Below are 22,357 nucleotides of genomic sequence, written 5' to 3' on the forward strand. Positions count from 1 at the left end.
TCATTTGACGACTGGAACTGCTGCACAGGGGCCTGTGAGGCCTCTTTTCCGGAACCTTTGCCGCTACCTTGGGAAGTTTTCATCGCTTGTTCCCCAGCAAGCGTTGCTGAGGACTGTTGCTCCAACTTCCCCATCGATCGACGATGGCCAGTTTTACCCACCGGGTCCACTGCTGGCGGGGCAGCAAACCCTGGTTTGGCGCCACTTGTCTTCTTGGCCCTGTCCTGTATAGGCGGAGTAACAGGACCGGGCTCAGACCTGGCCACCTGGCTCCCCTTCCGGCGGGCTTTCACCGGGGCCTCTTCGTCCGGAGCAGGGCGACCCTGGGCCAAGCCAGTACCTGGCTTATGCTGCAATTTTGGGTCCACTTTTGCCCCCACCGAGGCCCGTCGGCTGCCACCCGCCACAGGTGAGCCCCCTTCAGAAGTTTTGGCGGGCTCTTGAGCCAGGTAGGAAGTCGATCGACGTCTTTCAATTTCCCGGGCAGTAAACTCGATCACCCGCCCGGGCTTCGTGGAATCCCCATGGCCTCCCCCTAGCACTACCACCGGTGGGCCCCCCGATGGAGCACCAGAGGTCTTGGGCCTGGACCCATCAGTACCTGCCATCTGGGGTTTGGGCATCTTAAAAAAGGACGTCTTTTGTCCTGTCCCCTCTTTGGGTGGGCCCAGCCTTGACCCACCCATCGTAGTTTTTGCTTTATGGGGACAGGAATTAAAATCGTGATTTTCCTCTCCGCAGAGGTTGCACCTTATCGTATGGCTACATCTTGAGGCTATGTAACCTTCTTGGCCACACCTATTGCAGCGAATCACACGCTCCGCGCCGCAGGTCTCCTGGGTGTGGCCAAACCTCAAGCAATTTCGGCAATACATAGGCATTTGAGGATAGAACAGGAAGCCCCGAACTCTCCCGATGGCAAAATTTGGGGGCGGATGGCAAAGACCCCCAATACCACCGGGATCCTTACGGAGCTTGACCCAGAACTTCCTCTTGCCGTTCCAGAACCGCACGGAGTTCAAGATTTTGTTTGCGAATCGCACCTCTTCGCAGTATCGCCGAAGAAAAGTGGCTATATCCTCCGTGGTCACATGAGGGCTGTGCATAGCCACCACCAACGGTATATGTTCCTCACCATAGAGGAACTGGAACGAAAGACCGTCGAGTCGATCGTCCCTCTGGTCCGCACCAGACAAGGTTGCATAGATGTTATCGCAACACGCCGTGGCCGTGAAGGTGACGGTATACAGGCCACGGCTTTCCTGGTCATTTAGACACAGGATGTCCTCCCTATTGAGGCGGAAGTAGTCAAGAAGAATCACCTCCGCAATGAAGCGGAGGTTCTTCAACTGACGATGGCTCTCCGACACCTCTATGCGGATGGTATTTCGCATCGACATTTCCCCAGAGGGGAAAGCCCAGGAGAACGGCATCTTCCACACCCAGGGACTAAGCCCCTTCCCCAATAGCAGCAGGGGCTCGGAATCCCGCTATAAAAGCGGAACCCTTACCCAAGGCAGAGGTCGGGGGTACCCTAGGTGCTTCCGAAGCTACAGGTAACGCTCAACGTACCGAAAATGCCTTCTGAGATACAAGGTCCCAGAGACAGGGGGATCGCAACCCGTTGTCCGTGGACTAAGCCCGCTCCCCAATAGCAGCAAGGGGGTGAAGTCCCTCCGTAAGGAGAGACAATCCCCCAAGGCCGAGAAGCGGGGTACCACAGACACCTTCCGACCAGACCAAATGCAGATACTACACTTGATCTTAGCCAAAAGGCCGAGAAGCGATAACCGTGAAAGGGGCGGGCCCAACAAGGTGCCCTTCATGGGCACTATCACTGCTTGCTGTCAGGGAGGCTGCCAGACAATTTTCCATGCACACTCTGGGCTGGGGGGCAGTCAACCACCAGTACACACAGCAGAACCTAAACCCATACCATTATTGCTAAGCAGCAAGACAGGGGCCCATTGCACTCCCACGGGGCCTTTTTAAATGCAATCCATAACCCGGATTTGCCAGGAACCCTTCTTACTCCTCCTACTTGCATGTGACACTGGGCTTAGGATCTGCATAGGAAACACACACACAAGCACACACCTACCTTTGTTGCCTGCAGATGCCTCCTTGGCTGTCCCCAAACGGTATCAAACCAACACCCATGGGAAGCTGTAAGCATAGAGGACATGCCTGCACCCCATTGGACTTACCTGTGTGGGTTAAACCCGGGTTATTTGACAACCTATGGCGGTGATGGTTCTGCTCAGGCAGAGCAGTGCTGATGCTCCTCATAAAGCTGTCGCTGCTGTGAAGGTTCTAGGTGACATCACAAATCCCTATGGTTACATACACAACAAAGCTGGGTTGTTGTTGTTTACACTCTGCAAGGCCTGTGGAAGTGAGTGACATCATAGCACTGTAGTTCTGAGGGTTCTAGATGGATGCAACAATCTCCTGTTGCTTCTATGAAGGCCATAATAGACGACATCACCAAACAGCTCCATAGTCACATACACAGCAAAGGAGAGATGTTGTTTACACCTAGTGATGTCAGTGGTATTGAGTGACATCACAGCACAGTGCTAAGGCTCCTGGGCCTGGACACAGCAGCGGCTGCAATATCTCAACGGAGAATACGTTTATATATATGTGTGTGTGTGCGCGTATATATATATATATATATATATATATATATATATATATATATTTCTCCGCCGAAATCACTTTTAAACCCATTTCCACCTTTTTTTCCCTTCTCTTCCTCTTACTTTTTTTTCACGTTTTTTTACGTTTTTCTCCTTTTCGCCTCTTTTCTGGGCGTATTATTCTTCTTTTTCTTCTTTTTTTTCGTCTAATGCATACCCCATCAGTGCAGCAATGCTTATTCAATACCGCCAGCAGATGGAGACACTGGGGGATAATTTTCTAAGGATTTATACTGATTTTTCCTGTCTGAATTTGTCGCACAGAAAGTTGCAGGCCAAATATGTGTGACATTTCTGCGACTTTAGCTTCTAGAGCATTTTTACAACATTATACATAGGTGCTGAATACATAAAAAGCGACTGTTCAGCGACAGACAAGTCGCATCGGCTGAAAGTAGGCCAGAATGTCAGTCCATGTTGGAGCAGGTTTAGATACAGTCTAAAGTATAGATCTCAAAGTCTGTGCACAGAATTTAGCAAGGGCCTCGCACCTTCTGATGCATCAGGTAGGTGCACAATAGCATAGCCTAACCCTCTGTACTTTGGTCTATATTGATGCGGGACATAGACAGCCAGCTGATGACCAATCCATTAGTGCAATGGATGGCTGGAAGCATTTGTCTTTGCCTTTGCAATACCACAGAAGCAATGCATGGTCAATGTACAGCAATGACACACCTGTGTGAACAGCCAGGAGACCCCCCCCCCCCCCCCCCCCATGTTATGTTACATAGTTACATAGTTAGTACGGTCGAAAAAAGACATATGTCCATCAAGTTCAACCAGGGAATTAAGGGGTAGGGGTGTGGCGCGATATTGGGGAAGGGATGAGATTTTATATTTCTTCATAAGCATTAATCTTATTTTGTCAATTAGGAACATTCAGCACCCACCCGCTATCAAGGCAGCTGCCTATCATGTCATGCCCTACCTGCACAGGTGTGCTGGCTACTCAAATGATCCAATTAAGGAGGCCATTTAGTCAGCAGCAGCAGAAGTCCTGTGCCTGGACGCTCCAACAGCGGCCAGACACAAGCAGAAGCAGAAGCAGCAGAAGCAGCAGCAGCACCACCTTTTGTTTTTTGGCTGCAGCAGCAGCAAGGCCCACAGGGCTGGCTAGCTGGCTAGCCAGCAAGCAGGTAGCAATGAAAGTAGGAATCTTTCTTTTTAACCCTGTAAGGGGGTGGTGCACTGTACCCGAAGATACTGCCATATCGGGTCAATGCATAGGGCGACGGAAGCAAGCTTCGAAATCGGCCCCCGTTCTCAAAAATCCATTTAATATATGGTGCCCAGATAGGGGACGTATCAGATATTAAACTGATAAGGACAGATACTACACTTGATCTTAGCCAAAAGGCCGAGAAGCGATAACCGTGAAAGGGGCGGGCCCAACAAGGTGCCCTTCATGGGCACTATCACTGCTTGCTGTCAGGGAGGCTGCCAGACAATTTTCCATGCACACTCTGGGCTGGGGGGCAGTCAACCACCAGTACACACAGCAGAACCTAAACCCATACCATTATTGCTAAGCAGCAAGACAGGGGCCCATTGCACTCCCACGGGGCCTTTTTAAATGCAATCCATAACCCGGATTTGCCAGGAACCCTTCTTACTCCTCCTACTTGCATGTGACACTGGGCTTAGGATCTGCATAGGAAACACACACACAAGCACACACCTACCTTTGTTGCCTGCAGATGCCTCCTTGGCTGTCCCCAAACGGTATCAAACCAACACCCACGGGAAGCTGTAAGCATAGAGGACATGCCTGCACCCCATTGGACTTACCTGTGTGGGTTAAACCCGGGTTATTTGACAACCTATGGCGGTGATGGTTCTGCTCAGGCAGAGCAGTGCTGATGCTCCTCATAAAGCTGTCGCTGCTGTGAAGGTTCTAGGTGACATCACAAATCCCTATGGTTACATACACAACAAAGCTGGGTTGTTGTTGTTTACACTCTGCAAGGCCTGTGGAAGTGAGTGACATCATAGCACTGTAGTTCTGAGGGTTCTAGATGGATGCAACAATCTCCTGTTGCTTCTATGAAGGCCATAATAGACGACATCACCAAACAGCTCCATAGTCACATACACAGCAAAGGAGAGATGTTGTTTACACCTAGTGATGTCAGTGGTATTGAGTGACATCACAGCACAGTGCTAAGGCTCCTGGGCCTGGACACAGCAGCGGCTGCAATATCTCAACGGAGAATACGTTTATATATATGTGTGTGTGTGCGCGTATATATATATATATATATATATATATATATATATATATATATTTCTCCGCCGAAATCACTTTTAAACCCATTTCCACCTTTTTTTCCCTTCTCTTCCTCTTACTTTTTTTTCACGTTTTTTTACGTTTTTCTCCTTTTCGCCTCTTTTCTGGGCGTATTATTCTTCTTTTTCTTCTTTTTTTTCGTCTAATGCATACCCCATCAGTGCAGCAATGCTTATTCAATACCGCCAGCAGATGGAGACACTGGGGGATAATTTTCTAAGGATTTATACTGATTTTTCCTGTCTGAATTTGTCGCACAGAAAGTTGCAGGCCAAATATGTGTGACATTTCTGCGACTTTAGCTTCTAGAGCATTTTTACAACATTATACATAGGTGCTGAATACATAAAAAGCGACTGTTCAGCGACAGACAAGTCGCATCGGCTGAAAGTAGGCCAGAATGTCAGTCCATGTTGGAGCAGGTTTAGATACAGTCTAAAGTATAGATCTCAAAGTCTGTGCACAGAATTTAGCAAGGGCCTCGCACCTTCTGATGCATCAGGTAGGTGCACAATAGCATAGCCTAACCCTCTGTACTTTGGTCTATATTGATGCGGGACATAGACAGCCAGCTGATGACCAATCCATTAGTGCAATGGATGGCTGGAAGCATTTGTCTTTGCCTTTGCAATACCACAGAAGCAATGCATGGTCAATGTACAGCAATGACACACCTGTGTGAACAGCCAGGAGACCCCCCCCCCCCCATGTTATGTTACATAGTTACATAGTTAGCACGGTCGAAAAAAGACATATGTCCATCAAGTTCAACCAGGGAATTAAGGGGTAGGGGTGTGGCGCGATATTGGGGAAGGGATGAGATTTTATATTTCTTCATAAGCATTAATCTTATTTTGTCAATTAGGAACATTCAGCACCCACCCGCTATCAAGGCAGCTGCCTATCATGTCATGCCCTACCTGCACAGGTGTGCTGGCTACTCAAATGATCCAATTAAGGAGGCCATTTAGTCAGCAGCAGCAGAAGTCCTGTGCCTGGACGCTCCAACAGCGGCCAGACACAAGCAGAAGCAGAAGCAGCAGAAGCAGCAGCAGCACCACCTTTTGTTTTTTGGCTGCAGCAGCAGCAAGGCCCACAGGGCTGGCTAGCTGGCTAGCCAGCAAGCAGGTAGCAATGAAAGTAGGAATCTTTCTTTTTAACCCTGTAAGGGGGTGGTGCACTGTACCCGAAGATACTGCCATATCGGGTCAATGCATAGGGCGACGGAAGCAAGCTTCGAAATCGGCCCCCGTTCTCAAAAATCCATTTAATATATGGTCCCCAGATAGGGGACGTATCAGATATTAAACTGATAAGAACAGATACTACACTTGATCTTAGCCAAAAGGCCGAGAAGCGATAACCGTGAAAGGGGCGGGCCCAACAAGGTGCCCTTCATGGGCACTATCACTGCTTGCTGTCAGGGAGGCTGCCAGACAATTTTCCATGCACACTCTGGGCTGGGGGGCAGTCAACCACCAGTACACACAGCAGAACCTAAACCCATACCATTATTGCTAAGCAGCAAGACAGGGGCCCATTGCACTCCCACGGGGCCTTTTTAAATGCAATCCATAACCCGGATTTGCCAGGAACCCTTCTTACTCCTCCTACTTGCATGTGACACTGGGCTTAGGATCTGCATAGGAAACACACACACAAGCACACACCTACCTTTGTTGCCTGCAGATGCCTCCTTGGCTGTCCCCAAACGGTATCAAACCAACACCCACGGGAAGCTGTAAGCATAGAGGACATGCCTGCACCCCATTGGACTTACCTGTGTGGGTTAAACCCGGGTTATTTGACAACCTATGGCGGTGATGGTTCTGCTCAGGCAGAGCAGTGCTGATGCTCCTCATAAAGCTGTCGCTGCTGTGAAGGTTCTAGGTGACATCACAAATCCCTATGGTTACATACACAACAAAGCTGGGTTGTTGTTGTTTACACTCTGCAAGGCCTGTGGAAGTGAGTGACATCATAGCACTGTAGTTCTGAGGGTTCTAGATGGATGCAACAATCTCCTGTTGCTTCTATGAAGGCCATAATAGACGACATCACCAAACAGCTCCATAGTCACATACACAGCAAAGGAGAGATGTTGTTTACACCTAGTGATGTCAGTGGTATTGAGTGACATCACAGCACAGTGCTAAGGCTCCTGGGCCTGGACACAGCAGCGGCTGCAATATCTCAACGGAGAATACGTTTATATATATGTGTGTGTGTGCGCGTATATATATATATATATATATATATATATATATATATATATATATATTTCTCCGCCGAAATCACTTTTAAACCCATTTCCACCTTTTTTTCCCTTCTCTTCCTCTTACTTTTTTTTCACGTTTTTTTACGTTTTTCTCCTTTTCGCCTCTTTTCTGGGCGTATTATTCTTCTTTTTCTTCTTTTTTTTCGTCTAATGCATACCCCATCAGTGCAGCAATGCTTATTCAATACCGCCAGCAGATGGAGACACTGGGGGATAATTTTCTAAGGATTTATACTGATTTTTCCTGTCTGAATTTGTCGCACAGAAAGTTGCAGGCCAAATATGTGTGACATTTCTGCGACTTTAGCTTCTAGAGCATTTTTACAACATTATACATAGGTGCTGAATACATAAAAAGCGACTGTTCAGCGACAGACAAGTCGCATCGGCTGAAAGTAGGCCAGAATGTCAGTCCATGTTGGAGCAGGTTTAGATACAGTCTAAAGTATAGATCTCAAAGTCTGTGCACAGAATTTAGCAAGGGCCTCGCACCTTCTGATGCATCAGGTAGGTGCACAATAGCATAGCCTAACCCTCTGTACTTTGGTCTATATTGATGCGGGACATAGACAGCCAGCTGATGACCAATCCATTAGTGCAATGGATGGCTGGAAGCATTTGTCTTTGCCTTTGCAATACCACAGAAGCAATGCATGGTCAATGTACAGCAATGACACACCTGTGTGAACAGCCAGGAGACCCCCCCCCCCCCCCATGTTATGTTACATAGTTACATAGTTAGTACGGTCGAAAAAAGACATATGTCCATCAAGTTCAACCAGGGAATTAAGGGGTAGGGGTGTGGCGCGATATTGGGGAAGGGATGAGATTTTATATTTCTTCATAAGCATTAATCTTATTTTGTCAATTAGGAACATTCAGCACCCACCCGCTATCAAGGCAGCTGCCTATCATGTCATGCCCTACCTGCACAGGTGTGCTGGCTACTCAAATGATCCAATTAAGGAGGCCATTTAGTCAGCAGCAGCAGAAGTCCTGTGCCTGGACGCTCCAACAGCGGCCAGACACAAGCAGAAGCAGAAGCAGCAGAAGCAGCAGCAGCACCACCTTTTGTTTTTTGGCTGCAGCAGCAGCAAGGCCCACAGGGCTGGCTAGCTGGCTAGCCAGCAAGCAGGTAGCAATGAAAGTAGGAATCTTTCTTTTTAACCCTGTAAGGGGGTGGTGCACTGTACCCGAAGATACTGCCATATCGGGTCAATGCATAGGGCGACGGAAGCAAGCTTCGAAATCGGCCCCCGTTCTCAAAAATCCATTTAATATATGGTCCCCAGATAGGGGACGTATCAGATATTAAACTGATAAGAACAGATACTACACTTGATCTTAGCCAAAAGGCCGAGAAGCGATAACCGTGAAAGGGGCGGGCCCAACAAGGTGCCCTTCATGGGCACTATCACTGCTTGCTGTCAGGGAGGCTGCCAGACAATTTTCCATGCACACTCTGGGCTGGGGGGCAGTCAACCACCAGTACACACAGCAGAACCTAAACCCATACCATTATTGCTAAGCAGCAAGACAGGGGCCCATTGCACTCCCACGGGGCCTTTTTTTTTTTTTTTAAACTTTATTTATAAATTTTCATATAACAAGAACAACAGTAAGGTCCTCAATATATAATGTATAAAACAAGGAATGAGAGACCACCAATACAATCATAATCATAATACACATATCATAATACACATATCAGAGTGAGATACATCGTGCATATACGATTAGCTAATCTACGACCCTAATTGAGGTCGAACAACTGTCCGTCCACTGGGACAGAGTAGCTATATGGCTATTAGAAGCCCCACACCTCTTCGCTATCAATCCCTCCAACACGAGGTTACTATGCACCTCCGCCAGAATGGCAGGAAGACCCGGCACCTCAGTCGACTTCCACCTCCGAGCAATGTGAGCCCTCACAACTATCAGAATATGATATAAAATGGTCATATAATGCGGGGGAACTTGTTCTAGGGACAGGAATAGTAGTGCACTCTCTGGGCCCCATGAGAAGGGGCAGTCCACTAGGTTGTCCAATAACTTCTTAATTTCGGTCCAAAGAGGTGCAATTAACGGGCAAGTCCACCACACGTGTAGCAAGGTACCACTTTCCCGGTTACATCTCCAACACACTGGGGAGGTGGTAGGGTATATTTTAGCCAGACGAACCGGCGTGTAGTACCATCGGTATAGGAGCTTCCTAGAAGCTTCGAAATGATTAACACATTTAGAATATTTTTTGTGCATGTCAAAGACACAGCTCCACTGCTCAGCCGTGAATCTGCGCGCCAGGTCCTCCTCCCATCTGGACTTAAACGTACTGTCCATTTCCCCCTCCTCCTCAGTCAAAGCTACATAAGCAAGGGAGATACCCCTAGTAAAGGAGTCCCTGCACAGGAAATGATGTTCATACGCAGTGCGAGGCCGAGAGCTATCCCAAGGGAGAGACCTCAAAAAATGTCTAAGCCTCAAATATTTGTAAAAGTCTTTCTGTGATATAGAGAACATGCGTACAATATCAGTGAAAGGCATCAACCCATTAGCATCGCTAATCAATGCCACAGTGAGGATGCCCGCATCTATCCAGGGCTTAAAATCTATATCTAGAATATAGTCTCCTATAGCAGCTAAAGGGATATCCTTCACTCTAGGTGGACAAAGACTTTTAATTCGCGCCACCTTACTCCACAACCTGATAGCAGCCGCAATAGTAGAGAAAGGAGAAGAGGGAGCAAAGGTAGGGTTAAAGCGCAATGCCCAGAGAAAGTTATTAAAATTAGAAACATTGAGGACAGCAGCTTCAATATCTACCCACAGGGGGGGAGCGTCCTGCCACCACCATTTTTTAAGCTGATCGAGTAGAACAGCGTGATAGTACATTTTAAGGTTCGGCACCCCCATACCCCCCTCATGCACAGGGCGATACAATATATTCGCACCAACCCTAGGATGCTTACCATCCCAAATAAATCGTAAGAGCATTCTCTGTAGTTGTGAGAGGAAGAAGGCGGGCACTATCATCGGCAGGCATCTAAAAAAATATAAAATTTTAGGGAGCAGCATCATCTTAGCAGTGGCAACACGTCCCGCCCATGAGACAGGAAGCCTGGAGAAGTGATCAATTTCTTTGGTAAGCAGGGACCGCATAACAGCAAAATTAGAAGCAATTGTCTTATCAGGCAACGCAGTAAGGACTATGCCTAGGTAAGGAATCTGGTCAGTGACCCATTGAAAGGGATATTTAGCTTGTAGTACTCGCTGTTGCTCAGTGGGTATCTGCAATGGTAAGATACACGACTTTGTGGGGTTAATCTTATAAAAGCTAACTCGACTAAAGGCATCAATAATGTCCATAACTGGGCCTAAAGAACTCAGGGGGTTGGAGAGACTAATGATAACATCGTCGGCAAACAAGCCAATCCTGTGGTCTACTTTACCTATTTGAATGCCCGCAATGTCTGGGGAGTCCCTGATGGATTGAGCAAGCGGCTCCATAACTAAGGTAAATATAAGGGGGGACAGTGGGCACCCCTGTCTAGTCCCATTGCTAAGTGAGAAACTATTAGAAAGGGTACCCATCGTGTAAATTCTAGCAGATGGGAGCGTATATAGTGCCATAATGGCGGATTCCAAAGAGTGGGGAAAACCAAACTTACGCAGCACACTTCGCAAATATCCCCAGTGCACTCGATCGAACGCCTTCTCCGCATCAAGGGATAGCAAGAGAGAAGGCGTCCGATCGGAATGCGCTTTTGTGATGATGTCGAGAAAGCGTCTCGTACCATCCACCGTTTGACGACCCTTGACGAAGCCAACCTGGTCCCTGTGAATTAGGTCCGGCAAAACCCTATTCAACCTGGCAGCAAGAGCCAGGGCATACAATTTAATATCACTATTTAGGAGAGAGATTGGTCTGTAATTTAGGGTAGAGTCCAGTGGCTTACCAGGTTTAGGTATGGTAATGACCAGAGCATCCAACATCTCCTTAGGGGGCACACCGTTCTCCTTAATACGGTTAAAGGCTCTGGTCAAAAAGGGAGCTACGGAAGGGCCAAATCGCTTATAAAATTCATTTGTAATACCATCAGGGCCAGGTGACTTCGAGGGCTTGAGGGAACGCACACATTCAAGAATTTCTTCTGTGGAGAAGGGAGAGCAAAGATCAGATGCTTGGTCCGCGGACAGAGAGGGGAGGGACATAGAGGACAGAAAAGAAGAGATAACTGCTTCATCAGGCTGTGGAGTAGCAATGTCATGTTGAAGATTGTACAATTTACTATAAAAATCTGCAAAACAATTGGCTATACTTTGAGGGTCAGTAACTATAGAACCATCAGATTTAGTAAGGAAGGGGATTCTCTCCTTATCCTGACGTTTTTTAAGTTGTTTAGCCAGTATAGAGCCAGATCTATTACCCTGCCAATACCATGTCATTTTGAGCCTTCTCAGTGCCATCTCATAGCTGTGTAAAGAGAGGGAGTGTAGGGTAGCACTAACCTGAGAAATTTCTCCTATTAGTGATGGAGAGCACGAGGTCTTATTGCGCCTATGTAATTCCGCAAGGCGCTGTTGGAGTTCTAGAGTTTTGGTCTGGCGGAGCTTCCTGTCATAGGCTGTTTGACTAATAAAGTGACCCCTAATTGTAGCCTTAAACGCACACCAAAGCATGGGGTCTGTGACATCACCAGTATCATTAATGCGGAAGTAGGCATCAACCGCCAACTTGGTCGCTTCAGAGTATTCAGGATTATGGAGTATTAGTGGGTTAAGTCTCCAAATATAGGTCGGGCGGGTGCTATGCGATTCTTTAATGGTTACGCTTATGGGGGAATGGTCCGACCATTCTATGGGCATAATTCGGGCCTCTGAAACCAATGATAGGAGAGAGTGGGAGGTAAGGGCGTAATCTATTCTGGTGTATATCTTATGCACATGAGAAAAGAAGGTGAAGTCCCTTTCCGTGGGGTGGGATATACGCCAAACATCATATAGGTCATTTTGGGACACACTAGTGAAGAAACCTGTGGGTTCTTTTTTCAAACTGGGCGAAGTAGAATCTACACTAGGCCACATGGTCATATTAAAATCTCCTAGCAGTAGGCAGTGTCCCTTTCTCAAGGACTCCAATTTACGCAAGAATGCCCTGAGGAAGGTACACTGTTTCGCATTAGGCGCATATAAGGAGCCTAAGGTATATTGAACATTGTTTAGTAAGCACACAATAATTATAAAACGACCTCTATCATCTATCACAGAGTGCTGGACAGTAACCGTCAGGGTGTTCTTAAATGCAATCGCCACTCCTCCTTTTTTGTGAACAGCATGCGCTTGATAGATATGTGGATATCTCTTATTTTGGAGTCTATGGGCATCTAGGGCTAATAAATGGGATTCTTGTATACAGAGGACATCGGCCGCTAGGCGTCTAGCCTCCTTCCACACCAGAGACCTTTTATACGGTGAGTTAAGACCCCGCACATTCATAGACACAACCTTAATAACCATAGTTAAAGTATACATCAACGCAAAGCAGAACCATTAGCACAGTAAACTGAAAAGGAGCAGGTACTCCCGTCGAAGAGGATACATCTACACTTAGCAGCTCGCAAGAGGAGCCTCTCATATCCATTATCAGAGAAAGTGAGTGATGGAGGACCAACGGGACAGAAAACAAGTAAACAGAACGAACAACAAAGAACAAATAAATTGAGCAAGCAGTAGTAAAGACCATGTGGTAGGTCTTAATGGGGGTAGGTAAGTACATTCGACTGCAGTTAGGCCGAATGTTTAAACATTCAGGAAAAGTATCCAGAGCACTAAGAGGATAAGTAACCCAAAAGATGGGGAAGGATACCCCAGTCGCAAGCCAGTGAGACAAGTCGGACAGGCCTGTCTAAAGGCAGAGGAACAGTTCATGTCTTGATTTTTTTCTTGCGGTGGGAGACAACCTTCCATTCCTCAGCTATCTTTGCAGCATGTGGTATGTCCAGGGACCTCTGAGCAGTCAGATCAACAGGCAAGTTCCATTCCGCACACAGTTGCAAAAGGGTCTCCGGGGAAGAGACCACATGTTTGGACCCCTTATTGGTGATAATCAATTTCACAGGGAATCCCCATTTATAAGGGATCCCTTTTTCTCTGAGAGCTTTAGTCCCTGTACTGAACTCACGTCTCCTGGCTAGAGTGGCAGCAGAGAGATCCGTGAAAAGTTGGAGTCCCGAATACCCATCTGGTAGGGAGGGTGAGGAGCGCGCCACCAACATCAATTGCTCCTTAATATGGTAAAAGTGAAGGCGCAGAATCACATCCCTTGGTGTAGCAGCAGGTAGGGTTTTGGGCTTAGGAAGCCTGTGGACTCTGTCCATTAGCAGATCTAGGGTGGAAGCCTGAGGCAGCAACAATGCAAAATAATCCGTTAGGAAGGTGTTGAGGTCCTCCGTTTTCACAGACTCCGGCACCCCTCTCACCCTTAAATTGTTTCGGCGAGACCTGTCCTCCATATCAGCTATCTTAAGTTGAAGAGCGGCAACCTCATCCTCCAGGCCATTAGCTAAGTCCACTACTTCATTATGAGAAGAGGTGAGTTCCGCCATCTTGTTCTCAATGTGCGATGTGCGGTGTCCAAGAGAGGAGATCTCATGCTGTATATTGGACACGGCTGCCTTAATGTCTCCCTGAATGGAGGTATGTAACTCAGCGAGAAGCCCCCTCATAATAGGTTCAGTTAGGGGCGCCGACGGAGAGCTCCCATCAGGGCCTCCTGGGCCTCTAGTATGCAGGGTCCCCGCTCCCAGTGGCTTGGAGGAGATCGGGGAAAACGGTACCTGCGGGTCCTGCTGCACCGAAGGCGACCAGCCTGTCAGGAGAATCGGAGGAGTTGAAGGAGAAGCCTCCAGGGCGCAGCCCGTCTGAGAGGATGAAGACGCTGGTGAGGCACTTCCAGTAGCCGGAGACGCTGACCCGCACTGAGCCGCGCCATCTTGTGAGGCCTCTGCAGCAGGAAAGAACGCCGTGAGCTTCAGTGGGCTCTTTTTCCCTCGCCTCCGGGTCATCATCAGGTGCCCCGATAGTTCAGGTACCGGTGGGCACAATTGCCGTAGCGATATGCTCAGGATCAATGCTGTGTAGCCGCTATTAGGCCTGGGCTGCAGCGGAGCACAAGGTTTATGCGACCGCCGCCATGCACTGCAGGACACGCCCCCCAGAAGGGCATTCTACGTATCAGATATTAAACTGATAAGAACAGATACTACACTTGATCTTAGCCAAAAGGCCGAGAAGCGATAACCATGAAAGGGGCGGGCCCAACAAGGTGCCCTTCATGGGCACTATCACTGCTTGCTGTCAGGGAGGCTGCCAGACAATTTTCCATGCACACTCTGGGCTGGGGGGCAGTCAACCACCAGTACACACAGCAGAACCTAAACCCATACCATTATTGCTAAGCAGCAAGACAGGGGCCCATTGCACTCCCACGGGGCCTTTTTAAATGCAATCCATAACCCAGATTTGCCAGGAACCCTTCTTACTCCTCCTACTTGCATGTGACACTGGGCTTAGGATCTGCATAGGAAACACACACACAAGCACACACCTACCTTTGTTGCCTGCAGATGCCTCCTTGGCTGTCCCCAAACGGTATCAAACCAACACCCACGGGAAGCTGTAAGCATAGAGGACATGCCTGCACCCCATTGGACTTACCTGTGTGGGTTAAACCCGGGTTATTTGACAACCTATGGCGGTGATGGTTCTGCTCAGGCAGAGCAGTGCTGATGCTCCTCATAAAGCTGTCGCTGCTGTGAAGGTTCTAGGTGACATCACAAATCCCTATGGTTACATACACAACAAAGCTGGGTTGTTGTTGTTTACACTCTGCAAGGCCTGTGGAAGTGAGTGACATCATAGCACTGTAGTTCTGAGGGTTCTAGATGGATGCAACAATCTCCTGTTGCTTCTATGAAGGCCATAATAGACGACATCACCAAACAGCTCCATAGTCACATACACAGCAAAGGAGAGATGTTGTTTACACCTAGTGATGTCAGTGGTATTGAGTGACATCACAGCACAGTGCTAAGGCTCCTGGGCCTGGACACAGCAGCGGCTGCAATATCTCAACGGAGAATACGTTTATATATATATGTGTGTGTGTGCGCGTATATATATATATATATATATAGATATATATATATATATATATATATATATATATTTCTCCGCCGAAATCACTTTTAAACCCATTTCCACCTTTTTTTCCCTTCTCTTCCTCTTACTTTTTTTTCACGTTTTTTAACGTTTTTCTCCTTTTCGCCTCTTTTCTGGGCGTATTATTCTTCTTTTTCTTCTTTTTTTTCGTCTAATGCATACCCCATCAGTGCAGCAATGCTTATTCAATACCGCCAGCAGATGGAGACACTGGGGGATAATTTTCTAAGGATTTATACTGATTTTTCCTGTCTGAATTTGTCGCACAGAAAGTTGCAGGCCAAATATGTGTGACATTTCTGCGACTTTAGCTTCTAGAGCATTTTTACAACATTATACATAGGTGCTGAATACATAAAAAGCGACTGTTCAGCGACAGACAAGTCGCATCGGCTGAAAGTAGGCCAGAATGTCAGTCCATGTTGGAGCAGGTTTAGATACAGTCTAAAGTATAGATCTCAAAGTCTGTGCACAGAATTTAGCAAGGGCCTCGCACCTTCTGATGCATCAGGTAGGTGCACAATAGCATAGCCTAACCCTCTGTACTTTGGTCTATATTGATGCGGGACATAGACAGCCAGCTGATGACCAATCCATTAGTGCAATGGATGGCTGGAAGCATTTGTCTTTGCCTTTGCAATACCACAGAAGCAATGCATGGTCAATGTACAGCAATGACACACCTGTGTGAACAGCCAGGAGACCCCCCCCCCCCCATGTTATGTTACATAGTTACATAGTTAGTACGGTCGAAAAAAGACATATGTCCATCAAGTTCAACCAGGGAATTAAGGGGTAGGGGTGTGGCGCGATATTGGGGAAGGGATGAGATTTTATATTTCTTCATAAGCATTAATCTTATTTTGTCAATTAGGAACATTCAGCACCCACCCGCTATCAAGGCAGCTGCCTATCATGTCATGCCCTACCTGCACAGGTGTGCTGGCTACTCAAATGATCCAATTAAGGAGGCCATTTAGTCAGCAGCAGCAGAAGTCCTGTGCCTGGACGCTCCAACAGCGGCCAGACACAAGCAGAAGCAGAAGCAGCAGAAGCAGCAGCAGCACCACCTTTTGTTTTTTGGCTGCAGCAGCAGCAAGGCCCACAGGGCTGGCTAGCTGGCTAGCCAGCAAGCAGGTAGCAATGAAAGTAGGAATCTTTCTTTTTAACCCTGTAAGGGGGTGGTGCACTGTACCCGAAGATACTGCCATATCGGGTCAATGCATAGGGCGACGGAAGCAAGCTTCGAAATCGGCCCCCGTTCTCAAAAATCCATTTAATATATGGTCCCCAGATAGGGGACGTATCAGATATTAAACTGATAAGAACAGATACTACACTTGATCTTAGCCAAAAGGCCGAGAAGCGATAACCGTGAAAGGGGCGGGCCCAACAAGGTGCCCTTCATGGGCACTATCACTGCTTGCTGTCAGGGAGGCTGCCAGACAATTTTCCATGCACACTCTGGGCTGGGGGGCAGTCAACCACCAGTACACACAGCAGAACCTAAACCCATACCATTATTGCTAAGCAGCAAGACAGGGGCCCATTGCACTCCCACGGGGCCTTTTTAAATGCAATCCATAACCCGGATTTGCCAGGAACCCTTCTTACTCCTCCTACTTGCATGTGACACTGGGCTTAGGATCTGCATAGGAAACACACACACAAGCACACACCTACCTTTGTTGCCTGCAGATGCCTCCTTGGCTGTCCCCAAACGGTATCAAACCAACACCCACGGGAAGCTGTAAGCATAGAGGACATGCCTGCACCCCATTGGACTTACCTGTGTGGGTTAAACCCGGGTTATTTGACAACCTATGGCGGTGATGGTTCTGCTCAGGCAGAGCAGTGCTGATGCTCCTCATAAAGCTGTCGCTGCTGTGAAGGTTCTAGGTGACATCACAAATCCCTATGGTTACATACACAACAAAGCTGGGTTGTTGTTGTTTACACTCTGCAAGGCCTGTGGAAGTGAGTGACATCATAGCACTGTAGTTCTGAGGGTTCTAGATGGATGCAACAATCTCCTGTTGCTTCTATGAAGGCCATAATAGACGACATCACCAAACAGCTCCATAGTCACATACACAGCAAAGGAGAGATGTTGTTTACACCTAGTGATGTCAGTGGTATTGAGTGACATCACAGCACAGTGCTAAGGCTCCTGGGCCTGGACACAGCTGCGGCTGCAATATCTCAACGGAGAATACGTTTATATATATGTGTGTGTGTGCGCGTATATATATATATATATATATATATATATATATATATATATATATATTTCTCCGCCGAAATCACTTTTAAACCCATTTCCACCTTTTTTCCCTTCTCTTCCTCTTACTTTTTTTTCACGTTTTTTTACGTTTTTCTCCTTTTCGCCTCTTTTCTGGGCGTATTATTCTTCTTTTTCTTCTTTTTTTTCGTCTAATGCATACCCCATCAGTGCAGCAATGCTTATTCAATACCGCCAGCAGATGGAGACACTGGGGGATAATTTTCTAAGGATTTATACTGATTTTTCCTGTCTGAATTTGTCGCACAGAAAGTTGCAGGCCAAATATGTGTGACATTTCTGCGACTTTAGCTTCTAGAGCATTTTTACAACATTATACATAGGTGCTGAATACATAAAAAGCGACTGTTCAGCGACAGACAAGTCGCATCGGCTGAAAGTAGGCCAGAATGTCAGTCCATGTTGGAGCAGGTTTAGATACAGTCTAAAGTATAGATCTCAAAGTCTGTGCACAGAATTTAGCAAGGGCCTCGCACCTTCTGATGCATCAGGTAGGTGCACAATAGCATAGCCTAACCCTCTGTACTTTGGTCTATATTGATGCGGGACATAGACAGCCAGCTGATGACCAATCCATTAGTGCAATGGATGGCTGGAAGCATTTGTCTTTGCCTTTGCAATACCACAGAAGCAATGCATGGTCAATGTACAGCAATGACACACCTGTGTGAACAGCCAGGAGACCCCCCCCCCCCCCCCCATGTTATGTTACATAGTTACATAGTTAGTACGGTCGAAAAAAGACATATGTCCATCAAGTTCAACCAGGGAATTAAGGGGTAGGGGTGTGGCGCGATATTGGGGAAGGGATGAGATTTTATATTTCTTCATAAGCATTAATCTTATTTTGTCAATTAGGAACATTCAGCACCCACCCGCTATCAAGGCAGCTGCCTATCATGTCATGCCCTACCTGCACAGGTGTGCTGGCTACTCAAATGATCCAATTAAGGAGGCCATTTAGTCAGCAGCAGCAGAAGTCCTGTGCCTGGACGCTCCAACAGCGGCCAGACACAAGCAGAAGCAGAAGCAGCAGAAGCAGCAGCAGCACCACCTTTTGTTTTTTGGCTGCAGCAGCAGCAAGGCCCACAGGGCTGGCTAGCTGGCTAGCCAGCAAGCAGGTAGCAATGAAAGTAGGAATCTTTCTTTTTAACCCTGTAAGGGGGTGGTGCACTGTACCCGAAGATACTGCCATATCGGGTCAATGCATAGGGCGACGGAAGCAAGCTTCGAAATCGGCCCCCGTTCTCAAAAATCCATTTAATATATGGTCCCCAGATAGGGGACGTATCAGATATTAAACTGATAAGAACAGATACTACACTTGATCTTAGCCAAAAGGCCGAGAAGCGATAACCGTGAAAGGGGCGGGCCCAACAAGGTGCCCTTCATGGGCACTATCACTGCTTGCTGTCAGGGAGGCTGCCAGACAATTTTCCATGCACACTCTGGGCTGGGGGGCAGTCAACCACCAGTACACACAGCAGAACCTAAACCCATACCATTATTGCTAAGCAGCAAGACAGGGGCCCATTGCACTCCCACGGGGCCTTTTTAAATGCAATCCATAACCCGGATTTGCCAGGAACCCTTCTTACTCCTCCTACTTGCATGTGACACTGGGCTTAGGATCTGCATAGGAAACACACACACAAGCACACACCTACCTTTGTTGCCTGCAGATGCCTCCTTGGCTGTCCCCAAACGGTATCAAACCAACACCCACGGGAAGCTGTAAGCATAGAGGACATGCCTGCACCCCATTGGACTTACCTGTGTGGGTTAAACCCGGGTTATTTGACAACCTATGGCGGTGATGGTTCTGCTCAGGCAGAGCAGTGCTGATGCTCCTCATAAAGCTGTCGCTGCTGTGAAGGTTCTAGGTGACATCACAAATCCCTATGGTTACATACACAACAAAGCTGGGTTGTTGTTGTTTACACTCTGCAAGGCCTGTGGAAGTGAGTGACATCATAGCACTGTAGTTCTGAGGGTTCTAGATGGATGCAACAATCTCCTGTTGCTTCTATGAAGGCCATAATAGACGACATCACCAAACAGCTCCATAGTCACATACACAGCAAAGGAGAGATGTTGTTTACACCTAGTGATGTCAGTGGTATTGAGTGACATCACAGCACAGTGCTAAGGCTCCTGGGCCTGGACACAGCAGCGGCTGCAATATCTCAACGGAGAATACGTTTATATATATGTGTGTGTGTGCGCGTATATATATATATATATATATATATATATATATATATATATATCTCCGCCGAAATCACTTTTAAACCCATTTCCACCTTTTTTTCCCTTCTCTTCCTCTTACTTTTTTTTCACGTTTTTTTACGTTTTTCTCCTTTTCGCCTCTTTTCTGGGCGTATTATTCTTCTTTTTCTTCTTTTTTTTCGTCTAATGCATACCCCATCAGTGCAGCAATGCTTATTCAATACCGCCAGCAGATGGAGACACTGGGGGATAATTTTCTAAGGATTTATACTGATTTTTCCTGTCTGAATTTGTCGCACAGAAAGTTGCAGGCCAAATATGTGTGACATTTCTGCGACTTTAGCTTCTAGAGCATTTTTACAACATTATACATAGGTGCTGAATACATAAAAAGCGACTGTTCAGCGACAGACAAGTCGCATCGGCTGAAAGTAGGCCAGAATGTCAGTCCATGTTGGAGCAGGTTTAGATACAGTCTAAAGCATAGATCTCAAAGTCTGTGCACAGAATTTAGCAAGGGCCTCGCACCTTCTGATGCATCAGGTAGGTGCACAATAGCATAGCCTAACCCTCTGTACTTTGGTCTATATTGATGCGGGACATAGACAGCCAGCTGATGACCAATCCATTAGTGCAATGGATGGCTGGAAGCATTTGTCTTTGCCTTTGCAATACCACAGAAGCAATGCATGGTCAATGTACAGCAATGACACACCTGTGTGAACAGCCAGGAGACCCCCCCCCCCATGTTATGTTACATAGTTACATAGTTAGTACGGTCGAAAAAAGACATATGTCCATCAAGTTCAACCAGGGAATTAAGGGGTAGGGGTGTGGCGCGATATTGGGGAAGGGATGAGATTTTATATTTCTTCATAAGCATTAATCTTATTTTGTCAATTAGGAACATTCAGCACCCACCCGCTATCAAGGCAGCTGCCTATCATGTCATGCCCTACCTGCACAGGTGTGCTGGCTACTCAAATGATCCAATTAAGGAGGCCATTTAGTCAGCAGCAGCAGAAGTCCTGTGCCTGGACGCTCCAACAGCGGCCAGACACAAGCAGAAGCAGAAGCAGCAGAAGCAGCAGCAGCACCACCTTTTGTTTTTTGGCTGCAGCAGCAGCAAGGCCCACAGGGCTGGCTAGCTGGCTAGCCAGCAAGCAGGTAGCAATGAAAGTAGGAATCTTTCTTTTTAACCCTGTAAGGGGGTGGTGCGCTGTACCCGAAGATACTGCCATATCGGGTCAATGCATAGGGCGACGGAAGCAAGCTTCGAAATCGGCCCCCGTTCTCAAAAATCCATTTAATAAATGGTCCCCAGATAGGGGACGTATCAGATATTAAACTGATAAGAACAGATACTACACTTGATCTTAGCCAAAAGGCCGAGAAGCGATAACCGTGAAAGGGGCGGGCCCAACAAGGTGCCCTTCATGGGCACTATCACTGCTTGCTGTCAGGGAGGCTGCCAGACAATTTTCCATGCACACTCTGGGCTGGGGGGCAGTCAACCACTAGTACACACAGCAGAACCTAAACCCATACCATTATTGCTAAGCAGCAAGACAGGGGCCCATTGCACTCCCACGGGGCCTTTTTAAATGCAATCCATAACCCGGATTTGCCAGGAACCCTTCTTACTCCTCCTACTTGCATGTGACACTGGGCTTAGGATCTGCATAGGAAACACACACACAAGCACACACCTACCTTTGTTGCCTGCAGATGCCTCCTTGGCTGTCCCCAAACGGTATCAAACCAACACCCACGGGAAGCTGTAAGCATAGAGGACATGCCTGCACCCCATTGGACTTACCTGTGTGGGTTAAACCCGGGTTATTTGACAACCTATGGCGGTGATGGTTCTGCTCAGGCAGAGCAGTGCTGATGCTCCTCATAAAGCTGTCGCTGCTGTGAAGGTTCTAGGTGACATCACAAATCCCTATGGTTACATACACAACAAAGCTGGGTTGTTGTTGTTTACACTCTGCAAGGCCTGTGGAAGTGAGTGACATCATAGCACTGTAGTTCTGAGGGTTCTAGATGGATGCAACAATCTCCTGTTGCTTCTATGAAGGCCATAATAGACGACATCACCAAACAGCTCCATAGTCACATACACAGCAAAGGAGAGATGTTGTTTACACCTAGTGATGTCAGTGGTATTGAGTGACATCACAGCACAGTGCTAAGGCTCCTGGGCCTGGACACAGCAGCGGCTGCAATATCTCAACGGAGAATACGTTTATATATATGTGTGTGTGTGCGCGTATATATATATATATATATATATATATATATATATTATATATATATATATATATATATTTCTC

At 47.2% G+C, this 22,357-nt stretch overlaps 6 non-coding genes and 2 pseudogenes across 6 annotated transcripts; all 8 read right to left on the bottom strand.

Moving 5' to 3' along the window:
* Nucleotides 1–1,709: 1,709 nt before the first annotated feature.
* LOC130333053 (U2 spliceosomal RNA) lies at nt 1,710–1,788 on the bottom strand (annotated as a pseudogene).
* Nucleotides 1,789–3,883: 2,095 nt separating this feature from the next.
* LOC130333022 (U2 spliceosomal RNA) lies at nt 3,884–4,074 on the bottom strand. The gene has a single exon (XR_008875405.1). It is a non-coding gene; the product is annotated as a U2 spliceosomal RNA (small nuclear RNA).
* Nucleotides 4,075–6,162: 2,088 nt separating this feature from the next.
* On the bottom strand, nt 6,163–6,353 carry LOC130333085 (U2 spliceosomal RNA). The gene has a single exon (XR_008875445.1). It is a non-coding gene; the product is annotated as a U2 spliceosomal RNA (small nuclear RNA).
* Nucleotides 6,354–8,447: 2,094 nt separating this feature from the next.
* Nucleotides 8,448–8,638, bottom strand: LOC130333087 (U2 spliceosomal RNA). Its single transcript, XR_008875446.1, has one exon. It is a non-coding gene; the product is annotated as a U2 spliceosomal RNA (small nuclear RNA).
* A 5,803-nt stretch (nt 8,639–14,441) lies between these two features.
* Nucleotides 14,442–14,567, bottom strand: LOC130333042 (U2 spliceosomal RNA; annotated as a pseudogene).
* A 2,102-nt stretch (nt 14,568–16,669) lies between these two features.
* On the bottom strand, nt 16,670–16,860 carry LOC130333088 (U2 spliceosomal RNA). Its single transcript, XR_008875447.1, has one exon. It is a non-coding gene; the product is annotated as a U2 spliceosomal RNA (small nuclear RNA).
* Nucleotides 16,861–18,955: 2,095 nt separating this feature from the next.
* Nucleotides 18,956–19,146, bottom strand: LOC130333089 (U2 spliceosomal RNA). The gene has a single exon (XR_008875448.1). It is a non-coding gene; the product is annotated as a U2 spliceosomal RNA (small nuclear RNA).
* Nucleotides 19,147–21,230: 2,084 nt separating this feature from the next.
* Nucleotides 21,231–21,421, bottom strand: LOC130333014 (U2 spliceosomal RNA). The gene has a single exon (XR_008875398.1). It is a non-coding gene; the product is annotated as a U2 spliceosomal RNA (small nuclear RNA).
* Between the last annotated feature and the right edge of the window lie 936 nt (nt 21,422–22,357).

The sequence above is a fragment of the Hyla sarda genome, unplaced genomic scaffold, assembly GCF_029499605.1.
Source record: "Hyla sarda isolate aHylSar1 unplaced genomic scaffold, aHylSar1.hap1 scaffold_398, whole genome shotgun sequence".
Lineage (NCBI taxonomy): Eukaryota > Metazoa > Chordata > Amphibia > Anura > Hylidae > Hyla > Hyla sarda.